We start from the raw sequence: 23,316 nt of genomic DNA on the forward strand, positions 1-23,316 counted from the left end.
GCAGCCGAGAAAATTGTCTCATCTGTGTTGATGGAAAAGTTGTAAATTTGTCTTACTGTCTAAATCAAACTCAGCGTCTGGTCTATAAATTGGTGGCGAGTTCATGCTGACAAGAAATGTTGAGTGACTTCACGCCACCTTAAGTTTTCTGTCTGTATTCTAAAAGAAATGAGATTCTGTAATCTACAGCAGTCAGTTTTATCATAAATACACTCTTATTTCCACCATATTAATCCTCTATCCTGCTGAATAAACAACTGGAAGTTTCTTTTGTTCTTTGTTGGGAATCACATCAAAGAGGAGCTGTATTCCCTCTGCTACCCCCCATATTACAACATCAAACAGATTTATAATGTAAAATTCCCTGTCATGTCTATCTGTATTCTGCATTTCTCTTTTTCATGAGAGGTTTCTGAGATATTTATACAAAAAAAGGGGTGATTTTATATTATTTTGGGGCAGGGGCTAACCCAGCTGGTTGACTTTAAAGTCTTTCACTTTAGTTAAAGATCGCATGAAGCAACAAGAAATATGAGTTTCAGGAAAGCGTTACTAATCACCCAACAAGAGTTTATGTTCATTAAATCACGTGGAAAAAACACCAGGCTGCTGCAGTATAACCATGCAGGGTGTCAGAACTGATTTTAAGATCCTTTTATTGGTTTAAAAAGCTCTTAATGGTTTTAGTCCAGCCTACCTTCTAGAAACCTCAGGTTTTCTGGTCTGGTCAAAGTTAGAACAAAAACCCGTGGTGAGCTGACATATTCTTTTATTTTACCCACTGATTATTATCTTCTTATCTATTTACCTATATATCTATTTCTATTTCTATTTTGAGTTGTCATCATGTCTCTGTTGTTTCCTCACTTATCCCACAATTATTTTGTTTTTATCGTGTGAAGCACTTTGTGTTGCTTTCTGCTTGTATGAAAAGTGCCATATAAATAAAGTCTGATTTGATTGGTCGATAATGTTCTTTAGAATTATTGCTAAGATAGCTTTGGTCTGGTGTACACCATCACCAAATCATTCATTATATTTCGTATATTATTTCTAGCGTTACATTAACAACCTGATAGAAAATCTGACTCCACCTGTTTTTGGGTGCAGATTTGTGGTGATGTGTGGTCGCAGCGTGATGTGCTGAATCCAGATGCCTCCTGAGGTAACGCTTTCCATTTGTTGAGCTGTTATTATCACGTTAAACTGTGATTGGCTCAGCTGTTTCAGAGCTATTTGATAATCACAACACTCGCTGATCTATATTCACTTTCACGCAGCCCTTTTACACAAGGGTCTTGACTTCTGTTTCATTTAGGCACAATTTTGTGAAGTAGGAAATATGCATTTCTAGTTGTTTTTTTGTAGTTGACAGTTTTTGCAGTGTGGCTGCCTCCAACAAAAACCTTTCTTCTGCATCAGCAGATCAAAAGGAGGAGACATTTCAACCCAGCTCTTCTCTCATGGCTCTTATCCCCACTCTCACACATGATGTGTTTGCAGAGGAGGGAATTCATGCATCAAAACTCACCAAAGTGGAAGTACGTCTTCAAATTTATTTCACCTTCGACAGTGAATCTTCTGACCTCTGTAATTCCACCGATGTTATTTTCTTTCAGTCCTGAATTTAACGGTTATAAATCCTGGTATGGCGGAACATGACGAGCAGTCTGTTGTCCCTGATGTTCAGGGCTTCAGCTGAATATTAACCGTGGTCGTCCAGCGTGTACGTTTTTGTAATTTGTTGACCTATTTATTTCAGATACATCAGAGAATTTCCTGTATCAGTTCTGTCACTTTGCTTTACAGTCTCTGCTGAGTAATATTTCAGTTGACCCTGCAGACCCTCTGCTGCTCTGCACACATGGTTTCTGTTGGATCTCTGTGTTTCTGGTGATCCTCTGACTATTTATGGTCTAATGGCTGATCTGTTGCATGGTCGAACTCTGTCCCTGCTTGTCTCTGGCATTCCTCTGTCTATTTATGGCCTGACACTACCATTTTTACGGCCTACCTCTGTTTTTTAATGCAGTCTGGTTTGTACAGCAGTTGGTTATCTATAGACCAGCTCTGTTTCTGTGAGAGTCTGCATTTTCTCTCAAACAGTCTGCCTGTCAGGAATATCATTTGGTACATTCATGCAAAATGTGTTGTTATAGAATTACAAACCTGAACCCAAAGAGTTGGCAGGATGATTTCAGTTCCTCTTTATTAGTTTGTGTTGGTTACGATGCTTTTGGCTGCACATTTTATTTTGCTTGGCGTGAGCGTGGCTATAGTCCTGTATACAACTTATAAATCTTTAATGTGTGCCTTTCTGTGTGCTGAATTGAAATGGAGCAGATATCATGCCCACCTGGCTCAGATCCCCAGGATAACTCCAGCCAACTTTAACTTGACTGAAAATACCTTTTGGGCCCTTAAAAAGATAAACTGTCCTTCTAAAACTCTCTGACACTAAAAGTCAGTCACAGACTCTTCATTACCTTCACACAGGTTAGAGGTTTGTAGAGGTCCTGACACTCAAAACAAACACGCTGATGTTTTACTGAGGTGGTGGTGACGTGAGGTGACCTGATGAGGTCGACAGTGAGATTGTCTGTCTGTCCCCTCTGGCAGAAAGACTGACACAAGCACACCCTTTTAGATGCTGCAGGTTGACGGAGCGTAACACCGCTGAAAGGTAAAATAAAACAAACCTCCCCGGTGAAACTTTTAGTGTCTGAGACAAAGTTTACAGTCTTTCATGTTCTGACTGAGGTTCATGACCATCAGAAAACCCGCTCACACACTCACAGCCGGCGGGAATTTACAAATCCTTCTTTTCTTTTCTGCACACCTTCAACATGGAGAGACATGGAAAGCTTGACAGCTCTAGTTACGGTTGCTAACCTATGATTGGAGGCGGGGATTAATGAAGGGTCAGTTCACAGCTACACAAATCTCGACCTGATTTGAATCAAAGTTGAACGAGGAGATTCTGAGGAAGACGCTGCTGCACATACACACCAACAAAGAAGGTGTGTGTGGAAACGCACAATCCACGCGCCTAAGACCGACCAACTGTGGGCGCAAATAATAAAAATGTAGGTACAGTGCAGACTTTTGCACCCTTGTAGAACTGGGCCTGAATTAAAGCAAAGAGAATAAATGCCACAAGTGACATGTGAATTAATAGCCCTAAAAATTGTGCTGAATGTGCAAAAGTCTTCTGGCATTTAGGCGAAGGTGTGTGAAGGCAAGGGGGCAGATCCCTTTACAGTTTTGAGAGGGACAGTGATGAAATTCAGCCCTGGATCTCACCCACAGTGGGCAGGTCTGAGCGGAGCATCTATCTCTGTTATGAGCCAAGACAGATAGTAAACAGGTTGGATTTAGCGCCACTTCATAGCATAAAGTATTATGCTTACAGGGTTCATTATTTGAAGCTCAATTTATATGAAGTATTCTCGTTAAAACGCCCTCTGCTCCCGGCAGTCCTCCAAATGGACAGGCTGTTGAACCAAACTCCATTCTAAAAGCAGCTGTTTTATGGTAAGACATATAATTTCACAGAAAAAACCTTCAGTTCCAGCATCACTAAGACTCTTTTCGGATTCACTTTGATCTACAGGCGCAATCGGCAAACATGTCATTTTCTTGTAACTAACCTGTGATGAAGTGTTTGACACAGATGTACACGTATTGATGTTTTTGCAGTGTAGCATCTTGTGGCTGCCTCACAGAACAAAAACTTTCGTCTGCATCAGAAGATTAAAAAAACACCTTATAGACAGAAATCATGTAAAGTAAGAGCTGATAGATATACAGGCCACATGCAGAAACATACACAGGTAGTTTTACTCACCTAATGTACTCACTGTAAGTAGATTTTTGGGGTGCTGATCCTGAGGTGGCTGATGGATGGAGTCGAAGCTCCATCAGTGACAGATTAACAGCGTCTGATTTTTCAGTGTTCCTGCTGGTTCTCTACAGTTGAGCCTGTGCAGATGTCGAAGTCAGCAGCTGTCTGTAAATCATCCCAGACTTCAGATAAATAACAGAGCCGACAGCAGGATGAAGCTCAGGTAGATCCTTCTTCTGTGTTCTGCAGGCAGGTGATTTACAGCCGCGGGCCGCAGGTTTGATTTCTGTCAGAGCTGCTGCTTCTGAACCACAGCGAAATGAAACGGTTCGTTCTGTCCTGTGACCCGAGGCCGAACTGCTCACAGACCACAGAGAGGAATGAGCCCTGTTCTGCAGACAGACATGAATGTTTGGTTTGATGAATGAGTCCGACTGCAGGACAGAATCATTCATTCAATTCAAAAGAGGGATGGAGAAAAAAATGTAGAAGTTATAGTGTCATTTCCTTTAATGTTTTAAAGAGGAAATTCTAGTGAGGCTGGATATAATGATTAATCTTTTTAGTTTCCATGAAAACCCACAAAGAAAATTCCTGATCAAGTCAATAGTGGTGAGAAAAGATGAAATAACACAGTAGAATTACAGTTACATATTAACAAAAAAGGTAACTTGAGCAATATCAGAAAACGCAGATCACGTTCATTTCTTCTGTTTTCTCCTGCAGTATAATCTAGTCTTTTGTTGGGAATGAAGGTAACTGGTCTTTGCAGCTGTTCGTCAATCTTTTCTTGCATCATCACTCACTCGCAGATATTTCCAAAGACCGGTCAGGTGCTTCAGCTTGTTGTGTTGTTTCACATTCTTTGTGGCTGACGTTCATACTCGTGGTGCCTACGGCTAACAGTCTGGATGGTGTGTCATGTAACGTGTGCATCCTGTAGCTGCTGTGAGTCTGCAGACTGACCTCTTTAGGCTGCGAAACAGGCAGATTATGAGACAATGGGCCCCTGGACACCAGCACATAAAAAATGACTTATAAAGTATTGTGATGGTTTCTTTCCTGTGACGTCTTCATCTCTTGGGGGAGTTTTGAGGCTCTGTTACTGACATGAATGACCAAACCATTTTCCACAAAAAACGATGATGGCGAGCAAAGGATCTGTCTTAGGCGTCCCCTTCGTTGTGAACGGAACATATAATATACATGTTCAATGCTTTTCAAAAATGATAACAACTCCATAAACATGAAAAAGAAAAGGCTCACTACTCATTATACATCACTAAATTATTACTCCACACACCAGCAGTAGATGAGGTGTAATGAAGTTGTCAGACTGAAGGTGATGAGTGAGATTTCCAGCACACTGAGAGAAAGACTGAACAGCAGGTTAGTGGTGAGAAAGTTCACTTATGAACAGAATCATATCAGACTGACTATTTTAATAAACTGTGGTTTTTGTGTGCTTTTACCAAACCCAGAGGAGAGATATGTAGAGTTGTGTTCAGGTGCAGGTTTGTGTGTCTTTGTGCATAGGCTGCATCCTGAACGAGAGTTTATTATTTTATAATAAGAAAATTAATTTAGCAGTTCATGTAAAAATGTTTATAAAATACATTTTGTTCATTAATGCACTGTAAAATTTCCAGTGAGCTAATGCACTGTTCTGTAACATTAATGTAGAGATTTTACTTTTTGTGACTTAACAAATATATACCTTTGAGTTTTTGTGTATTTTGTTTATTTAGAAAAGCCAATATTGCTGTCTAGTGTTGTCTAGTGTTGTCTAGTGTTGTCTAGTGTTGTCTAGTGCTGTCTAGTGTCGTCTAGTGCTGTCTAGTGTTGTCTAGTGTTGTCTAGTGTTGTCTAGTGTTGTCTAACATGGTCTGCTGAAGTAGATGTAGAAGGAGAGAGTCCACATATGAAGGAGGTGGGGAGGATGGATCAAACTCAGGACTTTCACTCAGGAGACGGGGGTTCATGTCCTGTGTGAAGACAACTTCAACTTGTTTAACTTATGTAAAGTAATTTTAACCCAAAGTTTTCAGTCCTCACTTTTAGTAGTGGAAGTAAGAAAGGAAATTGAAAAAAAGAGGACTGTTCACTCCGGACTCTGCAGCAAATCTCTGCAGGTTGATTTCATACAAAAGAACTGAAACCTGGAACAAAGTCGATGTAATGAATAATAATGAATAAGAATCTTAAACACGATCCAAGGAGCTAAAAGATGCAAAACATCAGTCTTTTAATAACAAAGTCATTATCAATCAGCAGACAAGCTGCATCTTGCCAAAATGAAAAAGAATAGAGCAGAAATTTGACACATTAAAAAAGAAACTGGATGGGAAAGAGACACCAGTGTTGGCAGGTCTTGTCTCTGTGTGTCTCCTGCAGCCAAGTCCTTAAATATTTCTCTTCATAAATCAGTGAAACAAACTCCAAACTGATTTGTTATTCAGAAAATAACTGCTCATCAGTCTGCTCACATCTCCACCGCACTACATCCTTTCTTCATAATGGCTTTAGAATGAATGGACACACACACACACACACACACACACACACACACACACACACACACACACACACACACACACACACACACACACACACACACACCTGGACAGATTTTCTTGGCAAACATTAAAGTGGTTTGAGTTTTCTTTTCTTTTTTTTTTAAGAACGGTTGCCCCGGGCAACTGGCTGACAGACAGCTCAGTCATGGGGTTTCTGGACCCACAATGCACTGCAGTCTGGCATCAGAGAAGTTTACCCTGCAGTGTTAGCCAACATGAAGGTCACACACACACGAATTATTGTTGATAAATGTAAAGCTGGTGTTGGACATAAGAACAGGAACAGCAGCACAAACTAAAGGACCAGATCAGTGTTATGCAACTTTTTTCCTGGTAATATTCTTTGTTTTTTATTTGTTTCTCTATCATATCACCTCATTACCGTAATGTAACTTTGACATAAATAAATAGAGACTTCATGTTCACTGTGATGGATTACAACAGGAGTCACAGCTGCCTTTAAAGGTTTTGAAATGATCGCACTAACTTTTCTCCTCCAAAGAAACTGAAACTTTAAGTTTATCTAAAAAGGAAAAGTAAATCATCTCAACAAAAGATCAGTAGTTGGTAAAAACTTTTTCAAAACTTAGTTAAATCTATTGCTGTCTGTTGCCTTGAAATTTTGAGTTTTCTCAACTTTTTAGTTTTTACAGTGTGCATTTTGGATTCAAAAACTCTGTAGCAAACAAAAGTTTATGATATCGATGTGTATGTCTGGAACAACAGCTTCTAAATTCTCTATTTTCCTCAGAGGCTGATGATCAAAGAGATGAGTTCAGCATTATATTGAGTAAATCCCTTTACAGTATGACAAAAGAAAGGAAAAAATAGAGTAAAAGACACAGTAACACACACTTAACACCTCAGTCCATGTCGTGTCCAGACAAATCCATCACGGCTACATTGCATATATGTAATTGGTGCAGCATCGATCTGCGTCCTCTCGTGTGTTTCTGAGGCTCCATCAGTCTGCTGTGATGTGTGATAATTAAAGTGGCAGCTCTCTGGTCTGTTAGCAGCTGTCTGAGCACAAAATGACAGTGTTTAACCTTCAGTTAACATCTCTGCAGCAGGTCTGAGGGAACGTAATCAGCTCTGCTCTCAGACAGGCTCTTTACTCTCAGGTGAAATCAATATTTCCTTCCAATATTATCCTCACTGCAACCCTGTCGGTCTGACTTTATTTACACCGGCTGTATGATTTCATCTTCTCAGATGGGTTCATCATATTAAAACATCCCAAACCAAACCAGTCATCACCTCTGGTTTCTCACTTCTCTGTATTTAGCAGCTGTTCAGCCATTATATAACAGTTCAGTATTGGAGCATTTTTTTTATTGCAATATGACGATATTTGATATATTGTTACATCTCTAATAAAGAGGTAACTGTTTGCAAACATGTTCACTTGTGTTTAACTGTATAAGATGATAAATGTTGCATTTACGGCTCATTGAGCGGCTCTAAGTGGCCAAAACATCAATGAATGCAGGTTTAACATGATGAAATGATTTCTAGCAGTGAGTCGACTGTTTGGCCACTTCAAACATCTTTCTATTCATGCACAAAGATGTTTGCAGAATTATTTTGTCTCACTCTGTCCTTTACAACTTTAATCAAATAAACATGTGGCACTGAGGAAAAACTGAAATGCTCTAAAACATACGCAGGTCATAGGTGGTTAAAAGCTGTTCTCTAAATGGTTTGAGGGGCGTTTCTGTACCTGAACGGTTTGAGGTGGACTCGTCTGAACCTCACTGCATCAGCCAGCTGCTGTAACTTCTGTCAAACTGTTCCTGAGTCAAACTCTGAGCTCTCCACCTGCTCCCCCCGCTCTCATTTCTTCCAATAACAGCTGAACGCCGAAAAATGAGCAATCTGTCGTCTCCTGACTCCTGCCACTCGTCAAAATGATGCTGTTGCCGAGCAACAACAGAAAACCAGAGTGGAGTGAAACACCTTCTGTTGAAGTGAAGATGTTTTTTTTAATTTAGTGACCGAGCTCAGATTTTCAGCTCAGTTTGGAAGAAAAAGACAGAAACGGACGAACCTATGGAGCTGCACAGTTGGGACGTCGTGTAAAGCAAAAATAAAAACAGAATGGAATGATTTAGAAAAAAACTTTTCAACCTATATTCAACTGAACAGCACAGCACAAAGACAAGATATTTAAAGTTCAAACTGACTATTGTTTTTTTCAAATATACACTCATTCTGTGTTTGATGTCTGTAACATGTCTCAAATAATTGTGACTGTGTCACGTTGAAGTTTTAAAGGTAAATTCTTTCTCATTCTTTCTTGATATTCGTCTTCAGCTGCTCAACAGTCCACAGTCTCTGTTGTCGTATTTTGTGCTTCATGATGCACCACACACTTTCAATGGGAGACACGTCTGGACTGCAAGTCAGTCTAGTACCTGAACTACAAAGACACACTGTTGGAACACGTCCACAATGTGTCTCTGCGTCTTCTCTCTGAAATAATCAGGGACGTCTCTGAAGAAGACGTCAGTGATGGCAGCATGTGTCTCTCTGAATCCCTCCACACCATCACAGCTGCTGTCTGTTGAAGTCAGTGCTGGGAACAATCTGGATGGACACGACGTCCATGATTAGTGAAAACAGTCTGAAATGTGGACTCGTCAGACCACAGGACACTTTTCCACTTTGTGTCACCTTTTCAGCTTTGCACCTTACGTGCAGAGATTTCTCTGGAATCAATGATGACAAATCATGATCATTTTATGATTTAGTACATATTTCTCCTTTAATTGCACTACTTGGGTACATAACTTGTTTATTTCCTCTTGTGCTCCGTGCAGCTGAAAGAAAACTGTTATCAGCAGAAACCGTCATGGTTTCTTGATCTGCATTCAGCCATGTCTGCTGCAGGGAGAGCAGTAGAAAACCAGGGAGAGCAGGAGGTCAGAGTGGGACAGAGGACAGATAAGACACTTAAAAGAGAGAGCAGCAGTGTTTGAGATGAGGGCTGCATACCAACAAGGAGGCCTGCAGGGTCAGAGCCGCCTGAGCGACGTCAACAAGGCTGCGTCTCTGCTATTCTGTCTGAAGCCACCGCTGACCCCAAAAACATCTGTAACCACGGCGGCTTTGAGCCGCAGCTCCGCTTCTGAACTTGATGTCACACTTAGATCACGTCAGAAAATATCCACCAACGTCTTTAATCTGCAGCTCCTCATTAAAACAGTAAGATTGTCTGGATCAAAGACGTTTCGGGGACAGTCTGGGATAAAAATGGGACAGCTATTTGATTCAGTTGATTCTGGATCCAACTGAATCTTAGTTTGTGGTCCTGTACTAAGAATAAATCAGCTTTACTTTCAGCAGATCCAGGCTCTCATTAACTCTAACTTGCCTAAAACTAAACTTGTCTAACTGTTTGTGGAAAAACAAACAAAAATAATAATATAGTTGTTCCCAGTTCAACAAGGGGCAGGACCCAAAAGCAGACAACACGAGGGAACCGGCTCAAGAAAGTTTTAATGAAATTAAACAAATGAAACAAGGGTTTACACAGATAAAAAACCAAGGTCCAATGAAACAGGCAAACTCAAAAAACAGTCCAGGGGAAAAACAACATGGAAGAAACTCTGGAGGGAAACACAGGGGACACAGACTGAAACAGAAACACAACAAACTGACACTGACTCACAGGAACACAGAGGATAAATAGACAGAACTAATGAGAGGCAGGTGGACAAACAGGTGACACTAATGACAATCAAAAAGAGCGGGAAAACAGACAAAGACAGGAAGTAAAAACAAGACACACGAGGGGGAACCAAGACTACAAAATAAAACAGGAAGTGACCAACAAAATTTCCAAACCATATCAATAATATAATAATAATATTCTCTGTTCAGTCCAGCACGCTTGAAGTCCACACATTATTTATTCAAGGAGAAGTACAAAAACTTTAGTAAAAAATTAAATAATAAATAAATAAAAAATTCTACTTGTTTACTGCAGTAAAAATGAAAAAGTTCAGGCTCTGAAATGTCCTCAGAGTTTAAACATTTCTGGACATTTCTACTGACTGTTCTCATTTCAGATCAGATCAAATCAAATAATAAATCAGTAAATAAATATACTGAAAATAATGGACATTAACTTTGCTTCAAAGTATAAATCAGTTTTCAGTGTTAGAACTTGATGAACAGCAGGAGAACACGCTTCAGGTCATTTGATGCCTTTATTTCAGCCTCAGCAGGAGCTGCTTCTCAAACTTCTTTGTGTAAAGACTAAAAACAGTCAGTCCTGCAGAGCAACAAAGAATGACTTTACCAGATGCTGTAAAAAAAACAAAAAAAAACAAGACACATTCTGCCTTTAACAAATGTTGCACCTCCTACAGTTTGAAAATTGCAGAAAGCTATATTATGATTTTGATTTAAAAAATGATTAATTGTGCACACAAATATGCAAAATAATAATCAATAATTCTTCATGAATGCATTAAAACAAAAGTATGAGCTGGTGAAAGTACAGATATTTGTGTTCAAATATAGGGAGTAAAACTACTGCTACTGAAGTACATTAACAAAGTATTTGTACTGTGTTGTTGTTGTGTCCCACCTGTGGTGTTGTAGAGAGTTATCACTGGAGCTACCCTGCTATAGTTGTGTGTGTGTGTGTGTGTGTGTGTGTGTGTGTGTGTGTGTGTGTGTGTTTATGTTTGCATGAGCCTCATAGATCAGAATCAGTTTGTGGGTTCTGATGGTTGCACATCATCATCGGTGGAACCTGAGTTGTGTACCGTGTGTTAACCACAGAGCAGACAGCTGTCCACAGAATCAGCCTTTTGTTTGGACTCTCTGTAGGTGTGTGTCTGTGTGTGTGTCTGTATCTGTGTGTCTGTGTGTGTGTGTGTGTGTGTGTGTGTGTGTGTGTGTGTGGTCTGCCAGTGTGTATCTATATTTGCATGCTTGCCGTCTCTTCCTCACGCTCTCTTGAAGCTGAGAGCAGCGGCGTCTTTGTGAGGATGAATGTGAGTTTTGACAGTTTTTAAAGCCCGGAGCCAAAACACGAGTCAGCACAAAGCGGCCTCAGCTCTCTAATTGCATCATTGTATCAAACTATTATACGGCTCATGAAATATTCACAGTGGCTACAGGACGCTACAACAACACACTGCAGCTGCATGAATGAGTGTGACGAAGAGCTGCTCCGTCTGTATGTGTGTGTGTGTGTGTGTGTGTGTGTGTGTGTGTGTGTGTGTGTGTGTGTACTGTCTGTTTTCATAAGGAACAACTTTAACTTTTAATGCGAGGCAACACTTCCTCTGTCTCAAACTGCCACAAAATTTACTTTAAAAACAACCAAACAGGAGCATCACACACATGAATTAAATATAATATCATTATTTATTATATTTTATTTTATTTTATTTTTTTGCCAGGTGTTGTTGGACTCCACATGTTTGGAAAAAAACAATGTCCTGTAGTGGACAAAATGTTTTTTTGTTGTTTCATCTTGCAGTGAATCTAAAATAACGAGTCTGAGGGGGTGAAATGAAAAAGTTACTGAAGTGAGCTACAGACACCTGAAGAATCTTCTTCACTAACACTTCTTACAAACACCTAAATATAAAGTGTTAATCCTGTCAATCAACATCAGTGCTTACAGCATTCACACACAAAGAAAAAAACATTTTGAAAGTTGATTCTGCAGGGTCTGCCAGATTGACTCTGACTGTGCTGCTGTGTGTAGACGTTCGGTCTCTTCATGCTGCTGCCTACTCTGACTGATAAATGAGTCATTGATGAAAGCATGACGCCGGGCTGTGACACGTCACAGTGAAGAGCAAAAGACAGTGTCTGTAAAATGCCTGTGGTCAAACAGCATGCAGAGACTCACTGAGTGTCAGGGTTCTTATCAGGCTCCTGAGGGCACAAACCTGCAGCCGTCACAGTGCCAGAACGTGCCTCAGTGTTGAAAATGTCCTCCTCGTGCTCCAATAAAACCAAACTGTGTGCTGCTAACAAGCCTGCATGTCAACAACTCACGCAGCGAAACACACACACATATAATCAAATTATTTCTTATGTGCTGCCATCTCTCCCCGCAGGCGTCACTTCATATTTGAATGAGGAATGATATAAAAACACATAATAATAATAATAGTAATTCAAGAAACATGTCTGAAGGCTGTTTCTCTGGCAGCAAAAACAGACATTAAATACAGCTGCAGAAACAAAACCTTTATTTATATACAGAGAATCAGTCCAGGTCGTATATGAGCTCAGTGATGTTGTGTCTGACAAAACATTTGAGGACAATAAATATTGAAGAGTTTTTGGTGCCAAAATGCTGAATGAGACTGATTTTTAGGTAACAAACACACACACACACACACACACACACACACACACACACACACACACACACATCAATCATTTAAGTGAACATTTTGTGACTTTCACTGATTAAAGGACCATTAAAGTGGTTTTCCACATTTCACCCATTAACTGCAGATAATTTACATCACAGCTCTGAACTTTCCAAAACACACCATCATCATCGTCAGATCTTTCCTCCAGTCAGTTTCGGTTCACTGGTTTCTGAGAACATTTATTTTGTGGCAACCCAGTGCAGAGATGAGATCAGCGTTCACAGACAAACACCTGCATGTGTTTACTGCAGTCAGCAAAAGGTTAGTGAAGCATCACAGTCTGAGTTCAGGGTTAATGAAGTGAAGACGTCCTGTCCTGTGTTTTACGTCACTGCTCAGGTTTTTAACTTGTTGTTTGTCTCTATCTGTGTCGTCAAACTGGCCTTATAACATTTATTTACATCTTCATGACAACTATACATGGTTCCACTTTGCTTGATGTCCAGGAAATTATTCTTGACACTGTTGCAAGATAAGACTTAATGGCATCTTTATGGCAAGTCCAATTTTGATAATATCATCTTGTCATAACAAAGACATCGGCAGATTATGTTCTCATGGTTGATGTCAAGTTGTTGTAAAAAGACATCTCTAATAATGTCAACTTTGCATTACAACTGACACAACAGACTTTATTCCAGCAGTCATAAACATTCATAAAGCCTCCTTTAGCAACAAGTACACTAGCTGACTGCTAATCTGTCCTTCAGGCAACTTCAAATGAAGTGTAACTGAATATTTTCACTGCTTTACCTCAGGCAGCCTTCTGTGGTGGTTATATGAGCCTAATGTCACTCTGCAAACCAAGGGTCATTTTAACTCCTGGCTTTTAATGTTGAAATAAAAAGTCACCCCTCAATTTTAACCAGTGATTCATCACTGGTGACAGGAGGTCAGAGGTCAAGTGCAGTAATGTACAGTATTCCCATGAGCCTCCGGTGTGAATCAACACTCCGTGCGGTCTGTGTTCCTGTTGTGCTGAGCAGGCGGAGAGCTCCAAGAACAATGGTGTGATTTTTACAGCCTGTGGGATGTATGAGGTGTGGGCTGAATGGCTTGTATTCACCGCTGTATGTGCGTGATGTGTATCTGCACACACACAAACACACACACACACACACACACACACACACACACACACACACTCACACACACACGATGTGGGTGGACCGGTTGACCTCGAGGTCAGTTCACTGGAAGTGTAGGCTGATCTCACAGCTGGTGAGTCCACAGCCGCAGGCCACAACACAGTCTGCATCACTGTTTCCCTGCTAATGAACACCCACAACACACACACACACACACACACACACACACACACACGTACTGTACACACACTCACAGATACACACCCTGTTCTGCTAAACACACAAATAAACTTTGCACCGAGCGTTTTGGCGGCAGTTAGCCTCAGTAAGGAGCCGACGAGCAGGTGACTGTTGACTTAATGAAGCTCTAAACTAACAAACACACACAGTTAGCGGGCGACCACACTCATCTGTCAGCTGATAAACAGCAGCTCTCACACACGTCTCACTCCATTTAACTCTGCTGGAAAATAAAGGTGCTGGAGAAGCTTACAGAGTTGCCTGAAGGGAAGATTAGCTGCTAGCTAGTGTATTGATTTATTGATAAATTAGGCTTTATGAATGCTTATGACCGTTGGCATCTTTCGGTCAGTTGTGTCATTTTTAATGCAAAGTTGACGTCATTTCAGGTGTCTTTGTTATGACAACCTGACATCAACCAAGACAACATAAACAGACTTAAAGAAACATTTAGTTTTATGTTATAACATTACATTGAACTGTCATATGTGATTAGTTTTGATTGAGATTGCCAGTGGGCAGCCGACAACATGCTACAACAGCACCAGAGCTAACAGGAACTACGCTACGCTTACGACAGTATGCATCAATAAAGTCCAATAACATGAAATAATTAATGCAGTCATGGTAAACCGCCATCCTGCAGGAATATGTTTCTTTGTTACTGTGGTGAGAAACATGTCAAGTTGTCATCACAAAGACGTCTCAAACAATGACAACAGTGACTCCTTCAGGTGTCATTACATGGTCATGACAGTGTTATGGAAGTCTTATGCACAGTCCATAAGGTTTCACCAGATGTTGTAAATGTTGCATACATTTAAACTGATATTGTTTTTTTTTTTTTACATTTCTTAGCTTCCTTCAACAAAACTCCTGTCGCTTCTCCAAACTAGGGGTGTGTCGACCTCCGTCTACTGAAGGTCAATGGAGGAAATTCTACAAATTTAAGCTTTATGTCAGCAGTACGTCTTTAACAAAGCATTTAAAATGTCTCTATTGTTTAAGTGATTAAATAAAATGTCCTAAAAATAATGAGATTACCTGTTAACTCAGCCTAAAGTTTTAACATGTTTTCAGTAAAGCATCAAGATAATATAGGGTGATGTGGAAAAGGCAAACTTGGGTCACACAAACTAGGTTTGTGTTTTTTAAAAAGTTTGTCCTCAGGAAAAACCTGTGAGAAGTACTGCCGTAGGTAATAATAATCTTTTATTTTATTTTAATTATATTGCAGTGTGCATTAAAACTGATCAAGACGTGGAAATTAAGCACGAGACAACAGACATTACAAACAAATATCAGTGCAAAACAACAACAACAACAACAACAACAACAAAAAAGGTAACAATAATCTGACTAATAATCAAATTACTGTCACAGAAATATTAGTTAATATCCTGTCTTATTGGGTTTTAATCAGCCTGCAGTTACATCTGAGGAGAGAGATGTTCAGTTTCCTTGACTTTAAACATTTCAGCACTGAACCCACTGTACTGTAAAAATCTGCATCAGTTTCTTTTTATTTGAACAGAATCCTCACAAACACAATAAAACGCCTCACTACACTCCTACAGAACGTGTATGAATTTAATTTGTTCCAGTAGTTTCCTGGAAAACGCTTCAGGCTCCTGATTCCTGAAAAACCTTTACAGCCTCGGCGAGTTCAGACAGAAAGTTGTTCAGTAGTTTTCGACACAAACCGCTCGACCTTTGTTGCCACCGTCTGTCTCTGACTCACTCCGCCGCCGCGCTGCTCGCTCGGCCGGCCGCGGCCTCTGGGCTCAGCACACACAGGAATGTCATTAAGACGTTTTCATGATCCCTCTGTGTTCAGGCTTTACCATTATGGAATGTAACAGAGAGAGCAGAACAACAAAGAGCGCCTTTCACTGAGAACAAAACGTCTCAGCTTTCTGCTCACTGAGGACAAACTGAAGTAAAAGTATTCACACATCATGTTAAAGTGCTGCATTCACAAGAAGAAGAAGTGAAGAAGGATAAATGTACTGTCAACTGTAGACGTACGCGGTTTCAGTTTCAGATGAGTTAATAAAGAAAGATGGACGAGCATAAGAGGAAGTAAAAGAAGGAAACAAAAGATTAGAAAGAAAAAGAAAAAAAACGAGGAAGGAGAAAAACGAGGAAGAATTAAAAAGAAAATTATAGTAGGACAAAAGCAAGGAAATGTGGAAGCAAACAAAAAAGCAAGGAAAGAAAAAAAGGAAAAAGAAAGAAAGAAAATAGTGAAAACATGACAATACAGAAAGGAAAGGAAGGAGAGAGGTGAAACTAAAGAGAAGTGGGAAAGACAGAAGGAAAGAAAGATTTCAAAAAAAGAAAATGAAAATGAGACAGAAAGAATAAAGAAATTCTGGAGTGAAAAAGTGTAGGAGAGGTAAGAAAGATGGTGGGGAATTAGGAAGGATAGAAGAAAGAAGAGACAAATGTAAGGGAGAAAGAAAAGGTGTGGACTTAAGTCACATGACTTGGACCTGAAAGAGTAACAGTAACAAATTTGATGGACTTGGACTTTAAGATAAGACTTAAGATATTCCTTTTGTAGTTCTGGGAAATTTTAATTGTTACAGCAACAAATAGAATAAAGCATCAATAAAAAAAAACAATAATATAAATAATAACACTAATGACTCGTCAGTTAACTTGGACTTGAGCACTAGGTAGTTCTTATGATGCTAATGTTTGTTCATGTTCCTCATCAGTGTGGTTTTTCATTATTTAATGGTATAAAAACTGGATTTTCACATCAGGATTAACAGCTGAGCTCTGCTGCAGATGGAGTCAGTTGGCTTTCTGGACGGTCACCGCTGCACAGACTCTGCCTCCAAATGATGTCACACGTGAAAGATGGCGGCGCTCATATCCGGGATATTTTGGCCTCAGTTTTGTACAGTGGGAGGAAGTGGAGACGTGTCATCCGTCTTTTATTCATGTCAACAGTGTGAACTTAACAGACAGAGAACCATGAAGAACTAACACTGCTGAGCTCCAGCTGGAGAAAAAAGACACCAAAGATTATTTCATTTGAGGTGGTCAACAAAAAATTAATTGCATTTTGTAAAACAAGCAGGTTGAAAATTACGGAGAGAATCACAACAACTTCCAGTTTCATCTGATATTTGACTTTGCACAAAGACCGGTACTTGGAGGCTCTGTTTCTAAACACGACATCTGGTGAAGAGAGCATTATGACTTGTTTTGGATTCAAAATTGTAAGTTTAGGACTCTACATCTGGAAATAGGAATCAGGATTTAAAGACAGATGAGAAGAAAGTTAGGAATTGTGTGAAAAAAAAGGAAAATGGAAAGATGAAGAAATTGTGAGTTGTCAGCAGCCATTTATCTTGTGTTGCGTGTCAGGTTAGGACAGTTAATCAGTTAAGTTCATCTGCAGAGGAGCTAAAAGACCATATTTTTCTTGGATATGAAATGGAGGAAAAGTAAAGATGGAAATACTTGAGTGAAAACAATTTAAACCCGCTCGCTCTGCGGTCATGTTGCAGCTTGGCAGGCAGAGCCACAGTTCATCAGCAGATCTTAATGTTTCAGTCTGGAGCTCATTTGCTTCCTGCAGCCGTTAGTCTCCGTCGTCAGCTCGAGGGGAGGCGGCCAAATCAACGCTCTGGATGCTTGTGCTGTGTGCTGGCATGAATCAGCTGCTCCGAGACTCAGATGACAGCCACTGACAGGCGACTAATTGAATCCATGTTGTTCATTTGGACTCGGGCGCTCGCTGCTGCTCATCAGATCCACACTGGCAGTCAGACAGACTGTGTTTACCCTCAGCGCTGGGAGCTTCCTAAACAGCCACCGGGTAAATGTGAACATCTGTACACATGCAGACACACACCTGCTGCGTCTCAGCTCCACAAAATCCACGTGTATGGATGCAAAATGGGCCGACAACACCCGTCCCAGAAACCAGACGATAACTGGAATTTCAGCCCGTCCTCACCAGAAAAACAATCGTCTGGTTGAAATGTGCGAGAAGAATTTTACCCAGAAGACCAGAGTTCATGTCCTGCGTGGAAGAAAAAGTAAACGTAGAGTTACTTAAACTTCTGAGTAACTAAATATTTCATTATAGACGTGACGTCCGTCACATCACATCCACTGAGTGACACTTCCATCATGTGACATACATGACGCAGTTATTTTAACCTAAATCACACTTTTCCAACCCTAACCAAGCAGTGTTATTGTCCAAACCTCACCACGTATTTAGTGCCTAACTTAATAATTTTATTCTCTAACCAAATAGTTTTAGTGCTGAAACCTAACAAGCAGTTTTGGTGCCTAATCCTGATCAGACTGCACCCGGTTTACAAAGTAAACCATGTGTGTAATGTCATGTGACTTATGTTGTTTTTCAGCTTGTGGATAATGTTCTGTGCACTTGTTTCAGGTGCCTGGTTTTTATGTGCACAGGTTTTGAGATCACATAAAAATATAAGATGTTCTCTCTGTCATATTTCAAAAAATGCATTTGAACATGACAGTCAAACACCAGAGTCTTACAAAGTGAATACCATGTCTAACCATTTCTGAGCTTGTGCACACACACAAATGTATGTCAGTATCCTCAGTACACACGTTTCCCTTCTCACACACACACACACACACACACGCACACATACACACACACACACACACACACACAGAGCAGTAAGTGGAAGTTGATCCTCTCTAAACAGCGCGGTGGGAAAGTTTGCAGGCTGCACAGTCGAGGAAGGAGGAAGCAGCTGGAGAGAGTGATGTGATGCAAGGCGGAGGAAATCCAGGGAATTAGAGCGGATATGTGAAGGCTGCAGAGCTCTCAGCGCTGGAATAAAGAGCAAAGTCTGCAGATGTCCCAGTCCACCGGGAGAATCTCTGCGCTCAGAGATCCAGTCAGTGTCGTCTGCTCCCTGCGGAGCTGAGGCAGTGGAGCTCGTTTCAAACAGGTTTTGCACAAGTTAGACCCACAATGATCAGAGTGAAGCCTGAGAGGATTCTGTTCAGAGCTGTGAGCTGGAGTACAGACGTAAAGTGGCCACTGGGGAGAAAATCTACACCACATCTGTGACCCTTTGAGCTGAAGTACTGTAAATGCTGTATGTGTTCCTAAGAGTTGTGGTGTAACCAAAGATGTGAACTTTAAACTAGTATGGAATGTATATACCATGTAATTAATAGAAAATGGAGCAGCACAGATGTCGCTGAGTGGCTCCAAAAGTTACAGGAAATCTTGTGAAATGCACTTATCCTTCACACCAGAGTTGACTGCATTCCAGTTCAAGTTGGAAAACCAAGATGGTAGCAACTTATCCACAGATAGAAGTAAGACAGTTCTGTGTGTACGACAGATTGAAGAAGACGTACTAAATAACTTCCATTACTGCAGCTTTACTGTTGATGCACAGAGCAGCCGTCTTGGCTCTGATGTCCTCCGGCTGCTCCGCCTCAACTCTCAGTGAGTCTCCTGATGGACAGACAGCTGCTAACTGTAGCTGCCCTTAGCTAGTTACTTTAGTTAGCTGTGCAGCTAGCTGTTTTATTTGGTGACTCTGCATTGACTAGGAGCAACTTCTTTTGCTCAATTGTCAGAATAAGTTTTAGACTAAAAAAACAAAGTAGGAGCACTATAAACAGGAGAAATTTCAAATTAGAAACAGTATATTCAATATAAGACTCTTTACACCATTGCAGGGAATATTCATGACGCAGATAGAATAATTATTCATTTTTTCACAGTCTTATATGTCATCACTGGCAGTCGATCTATTCTGTCATTCAGCTCGCCTGAAAGACTTTTTTGAGACATTCTCCTCAAATCATCCTTAAATGCATAATAATAATAATAAATATGCTGGTGTTGTGAGTTTATTGGCTCCATATGTTATAATTTCCAAACATTTACCTTCACTAATGCTGTGTGCTGTTTGCAGCAGCTGCACTCTGCTGAAATGTTAGTGACAGAATATTGACAGTAACAGTAGGGTGTTTTTTGCAGTAACCCTGCAGATGACCTCGCTGTGATCGTGCACTTCCATCTGTGCACGATCATGTGACATGTTTAGTAGCTGTGCACAGCAGAAAATATGTCTCTCTGGAGAACCCTGACTGGACAAAATCCACTGAAAGATGTTCATCCAAAATGGACGGCTGCAACGATTAACACTTATAAAATATGATGTAGCCACAGTCTCTCAGGTTCTGTTAAAGCAACCAACAGCTTCAGTTAAACACACACACACACACACACACACACACACACTCTCATCCACTCATCCACTGTGATGAGAGACAGCAGGAACTATTAGAAACTCAAAAGGGAGGAGGGGGAGGATAATTGGAGTGACTCTCAACACTTCTCCTCCCACTCCTGTTGAGTCTGTCAACACACACACACACACACACACACACACACAACCTGAGATAGGGTGAGGTTTTATGTGAGGGAGGAGAAAAATCCAACAAGAGACCAAAGCATAAAGCAGACGCAGAGGGGACAGGTGAGCAGGAGGACAGGTGAGCAGAGAATATTCCAGGTATACAGGGAGTTAATGATTCAGCCTCCAGCTGCAGTATTTCATGAAACACATTGACATCAGGTTACATCCAGCAGCGTTTCACCTGTGTCATATTATTGTAAAATCAAACAGTCAGGAAAAGGAGCCATCGTGAAAGACATATAGATTTTATCATTTATTACAGTCTAACTTCCTCTAGAACCTCCAAAATAAGAGTCTGTGCACAGATGGCATTGTGCAGATTTTGAATTTCTCTGAGGACAAGTCTGATTTGAGGCTGTATTAAGAAGCTTGGCTGGAAAGGAAGCAGAGATGAGTTCAGTTCAACTGGAGAGAAAAGGACAGGTGCACGTTCAGATACAGATGCAGGCGTGTCCTATTTATCCAGAGTATTAATACAGTTCAGTATTGATTTGGAGTCACTGGGTTGAAAAAATGTAATAATTTCTATTAAAATATAAATGTAAAATAAATCTCACATTAGTAACAAAAACAGGTGTTTTACATGAGACCAGCTTAGTGTATTTTTTAATCATAATTTTCACAAAGTTAGAACAAAAGTATTGATTTATTTGTTTTTTTCATTAATCAAGCGGTAATTTATTGACGGTCCCTCAGTGAACAGACAGAAGGCGAATGTACAGAGATGATTCAGGGTTTAATAATGTGGGATCACTGACATCTTCTCAGTTTTATGTCAAGCACTCAGAAAGTGGCAACTGAGGTCTGATATCCAGTCCTGGTTACTTCTGTGACAGTTCAAAATCCAAAACATATTTTCTCTCTGGCCTGCAGAGCTGTTTATCCATCCAGATAGTTTTGCTGTGAGTTGCAGAGTTTTGGAGATATCGGTCATAAAGATGTCTGCCTTCTCTCCAGTATAATGGAACTAAATGGCAGAGTCTTGTGTTTCTCCGAGCGCCAGAAATAAAACATTTGAAAGATTCAATACCAGCATCTGTCTACAGAAATCATGACTCAGTTACTCCAGATGATCCACAGACCTTGTTGTGAGCAGTTTCATGCAGGAACTATTTTCTGTCTACAGTAGAATCAAGTGAAACTAGTACTTCATTATTATTTTGAGATAATAAGTCATTTCTGAGATAATTGCTCCTTGTTTTGAGATAAGACGTCATTATTTAGCCATAACTCATTATTTTGAGAAAGTTGCTTTTCTTTTTACCACTTTGGCAGTAATGGGTCAGAAAGAGACAATGATGAGGACAAAGATCCAGTTCGTCACCGTTGACAGAGACTCCAGTCTGCAGTGTAAACCACAGAAGTGTAGACTGTCAGGAGGCTTCACAGTCATGGTTTGGTTTATATCACGTCGACACCTCTGTCGCTTCCTTTCTCGAATTCGAGTTAGACAGCCAGGGTATATCCATGTTTTGTATATAATTATCATGCAGCATTTCCAATAAATATCTCAGAATAAAGACAACTAAAGTCTAATGTTTAAAGTCTTTGTAGGTTTTTTATTTTCGTAGATTAAAAGTGAAATGAGAAGGTTGTGTGGAAGGCAGTGTGTGATGTATAAACTGGTGTGCGGTGGTGGAGCACAGCTCCTCGTTTGTTTCCCACAGTGGACGTGAAGCAGCTGATCCTCATGTGAACAGAGAGGATCCAGCTGGACGAGTGGTGTCAGTTTGAGATATGCAGCACTTTGAAATATTAACTTTCACTCTTGTGCGGATTTTATGGACCATCTGCAAATGTTTACGAGTCAGGAAACACATGAAGGCCTAACTATCCACATTATCTAAACTCACCCCTTCAACATGTTGACTGTGTGATGCTGAAAAGATGGAGGGTCGTCCATCATCAGTCTGCTGTCGACAGCTTTCATCTGAGTTTGTTTTTTTTGGGCTTAACAACAGAGTCTCTGATTCTCAGGACAGTTAACCCCGTCTGCAGAGCTGTTATCTTCTTATCTGTCTGCTCGTCTTCGTCTCCTCTGTCTCAGTGTCTTTCTGTCGGTAATATGAGTCCTGGTTACCGTGTGGACTCATCTCTGATCTGAAAGAACGCTTTAAATCCTGATGTTTCCATAAAATGTCCTTACATGATTTATTTTCATGCATTCTTTAGTTGTCATGTCTTTTTATTTAGCTGCACTGTGCAAATAATTCATGTTTCGGAGATTTCTGCAACTGAAAGGTGGTGAATGGAATTTTGAGTTGTTGTAAATTCTGGTGTGGCTGCAGATGCATTACTGCTGGTATATATGGAGGACCAAAACTGACAAAAACTAAAAACCATCATTAATAAATAGTAAATTGATAGTTACCTGTTAACAGACAATGAAATTATAATAAATTAAGTCTAATAAGTATTAGTGATGCCATTATTTATGTTCTGTTATTATCATTTGTTTGTGTAATATAAAATAAATATTATAAATTGTGTCATAGCTGATTGGAGACTATTTTATCATTGGATACGCAACAAAAACATCTCAAACAGCAAAATAATTATTAAACAAATTATTAAATTATTTGATAAAGTATAATTAACTCTCAATGTAGCATTATTAATGATGATTGTTATAAAGTGTTACATTTTATTTATTAATTTGTACATTTATTTATGTATTTATATGTGGATTATTTTCCCTTT

General features: G+C 40.0%; 1 protein-coding gene across 6 annotated transcripts in view; it reads left to right on the forward strand.

Moving 5' to 3' along the window:
• The window catches only part of dipk1c (divergent protein kinase domain 1C), a 51,908-nt gene that overhangs the window by 13,659 nt on the left and 14,933 nt on the right, over nt 1-23,316 (forward strand). Inside the window, exon 1 of one of the 6 annotated variants that reach the window (XR_014772716.1) lies at nt 20,628-20,692. The exons of the other annotated variants lie outside the window; for them this stretch is intronic. The gene's annotated coding sequence lies outside the window, so the exon portion shown is untranslated. Of the gene's footprint in view, nt 1-20,627; nt 20,693-23,316 lie in introns of those variants that run through there. 6 annotated transcript variants of the gene reach the window in all.

The sequence above is a fragment of the Lutjanus erythropterus genome, chromosome 21 (assembly GCF_056507025.1).
Source record: "Lutjanus erythropterus isolate fLutEry1 chromosome 21, fLutEry1.hap2, whole genome shotgun sequence".
Classification (NCBI taxonomy): Eukaryota; Metazoa; Chordata; class Actinopteri; order Lutjaniformes; family Lutjanidae; genus Lutjanus; species Lutjanus erythropterus.